Source organism: Lepisma saccharinum, chromosome 22 (assembly GCF_977018435.1).
Source record: "Lepisma saccharinum chromosome 22, izLepSacc3.1, whole genome shotgun sequence".
NCBI classification, from domain to species: domain Eukaryota; kingdom Metazoa; phylum Arthropoda; class Insecta; order Zygentoma; family Lepismatidae; genus Lepisma; species Lepisma saccharinum.
The window spans coordinates 22,745,496-22,748,691 of record NC_139250.1 but is presented as its reverse complement, the minus strand read 5'-3'; positions in this window follow the sequence as shown (position 1 = coordinate 22,748,691).

Below are 3,196 nucleotides of genomic sequence, written 5' to 3'. Positions count from 1 at the left end.
CAAAGGCGAAACAACCGACAGAAGAACAAAAAGAACCTACGGATCAATCCCCATTCGTACACACTTAAAGAAGGAGACCTGGTTTTAAAAAGGAATCACAGGTTAAGGTCAGCTAAAGATAAAGAAATATCCAAGTTCTTTGAATACTTCGTTGGCCCGTATGTAGTCGAGGATGTTAAGCACAACACAGCTAACTTGCTGGATCCTTGGAAGGAAAAATTAATAGGAAGGGAAAATTTTTCCAACCTGAAAAAAATTAATTGTTCACCCGAAAGAACACAGGAATTATTGCAAAGATGGCATTACCAGACCAAAAAGGACTAATTTTCGTACCAAAGAAAATTTCGTACATGAACATTACCTCAATTTTCTTTGTTTGTATGGGAGGAAAACTTGATACGCCTTGTCCATTTTGGCGATATGTAATATGTTATTTGTTTTCTGTTAATTTCACAGAAATCTGTTTGATTTATTTGTTAGTTTCAATGCTGTTGTTTGTGTTGATTTAAATTTGTAGTTTTTGCTGTATATTTGTTACACGCAATATCGGAAGCGGAAGTCATTTCCGGTTTATAAACATTTGTAGAACTGTCCAATCTTTTATTGATTCCGTTGCCGGGACAACAGTGCGTGAAAAGAAAAAAGTAAGTTGAGTTGCGTGAGATGATGTTAATTTTGTGAAAAACACTGTTTTAAAGGAAAAGCTGCAACTTAATTCAAATGTGATTGCGTTTGTGAATATTGTTGTTATTTTGCAGTGATTGTTTAAAGGTAAAATAGGTTATTAAATTTGTAAAATAGCAAGAAGCTATTTTTTTTGTTCAAATCGTTTCGTCCTGAGAATGCTGTGTAGCATAACATTAAGGAGAGTCTCATAACTCCGCCGCGCAGGGATATTGGGTAGCTACCGTGACGTAGTGATCCGTGATCCATTGGCGAACACCAGAAAGGAACGTCACAAGCAGAAACTCAAAAAGTTTATGTGGTAACTTTTTAGTGCGTGCAATAGCCGTAGTGGCGCTGCAGCAATCGATTGTTTGAAAATTGAGATTCCAAACGAGCGTGCACAGGTTGTGTGGTGGTGTGCAGAAACGAAATCACTTATTCAAGTGCAACGAAACTTTCGTCGTGTGTACAATAAGGATCCTCCGACATTAACGACTATAAAGAAGTGGTATGATCAGTTTTTGGCGGCCGGCAATGTTTTGAAAGGACACTGTGGTGGTAAACCCAGAATCCAGGAACAGGTTGTAGAAAATGTGCGGAGGTCATTCGAAAGGAGTCCACAGACGTCAGTAAGACAAGCAGCGAGAGAACTTGGTATGAAACGGTCGACAGTTCACACAGTTCTTCACTGCTTGTCTTACTGACATCTGTGGACTCCTTTCGAATGAACCTGTGCACGCTCGTTTACAATCTCCATTTTCAAACAATCGAGTGCTGCAGCGCCACTACGGCTATTGCGCGCACTAAAACGTTACCGCATAAACTTTTTGAGTTTCTGCTTCTGCTGCTTCCGGAATCACAGCTGTACAATTTAAAATGAAAAAGTTATACTTTCAAAATGTTGGAGTCTCATTGTGGACACGCTGTATCTTCGTGTTCTTAAGTTGTGAACTAAGCTGATAGATGAGACCTTGAACATCCCCTGTGAAGAGTTGGTGTAATTATTCATGCCCACCTTGGCATGAGGAAGCTTTCTGTGAAACGTATCATGAAACTTCTCAATGCAGACCAAAAGCATGCTCGGGTCATTGCTTCCAAAGCAGTTCTTCAGCGATTTTGCTGTAATGGTAATTGTTCCATGGCCCAATTGGTAATGGTCAATAACACCTGGATCTATTTGTATAATCCCAAAACAAAAGAACAGTTATCTGTTGGTGTTGGCATGGATGCACAATGGTTCACCAAATCCACAGAAGTTCAGGGTACACAAGTTAGATGCCAAGGTTCTTGCAACTGTCTTGTGGGATAAGGATGGTGTGTTGTTAGTTGACAACCTCAAGAAGTGCTTCAGTATTATATCTGAATACTACACATCACTTCTCGATCAGCAGAAGCAGAAATTCACGTCAACACACCACAGAAACTTGTCCAGACAAGTCATCACCCTCCAGGCTACTGTCACAATGCAGAAATTTGGCGACCTGGTATTCGAAATGCTGGGCCATCCACTGTATTCTCCAGATTTAGCCTCTTTGGATGACCACCTCTTCCCAAATCTAAAAAGAAAAATCATGAAGGAGGCTCGTTTTGTCAACCACTGCTGGGATCATCATCCAAGCTGTAAATGTGTGGTTTCAGGAGCAATCAAACATCTTTTTAGGTCTTCTAAAGTTGTGAGAAAGGTTGCACAAATTCCTTAGTCTCCACGGAGAATATGTTGAATAAAAACCTCAACACCATTTGCCAAATTTCACTTCTTCTAGGTAAAGCTAAAGACTTATCAGCAGACAACGGACTTATATGTAAATCCATATTTATGTATGACACTGAAATCAGTTATATTTTGTATTATCTTTGCAGCTCATGGCATGTAGACTCAAAAAATTCATTTTCCATGTTTGTATATATATTAGGTCTTGTGTCATATTTTATATATTTTAGTTATTTTTACATATTTCCATATTTTATAACATTTCTCAACATATACTCCATATTCGTGCAATAACTACAAGTCCCCACGAGAACGAAAGTGTTGGGTGTAATTCTTGTGAATAACTGACAAATTTGAAATACACTCCAATTACTTCTTGCGATATTGAACTAAGTAATTCCCAATTATGAATAAGTAATAGTCAATATAAATCCATCTTAATAGACAACAGAAGGAAATTCACGTTCGAACACTTATAACAAAATTTTGATACCCATTGCTTTGGAAACAGAAAATCAGTTTTACAGTTAATGTCAATGTAAGCATGTTGTATTTTATGTAGCTCGTGTATTGTCTTACATTATAAAAAAGGTAAATTTTTACAATTTTAAGTACATATTTAACTCCATATGTTGGTGACAATAACTAAGTATGTATTTATATATTTAGCACATTTTTACTACACATAAATCCGTTTCCTGCTTATCAGCACAATTAAAATCACAAGAATTGGTTTGCATAATCAGGGTACTTATATATACATGCACAAGGTGTTAATTCAGAAAATAATTTATTTCTATTTCTATGAAAATACAGACA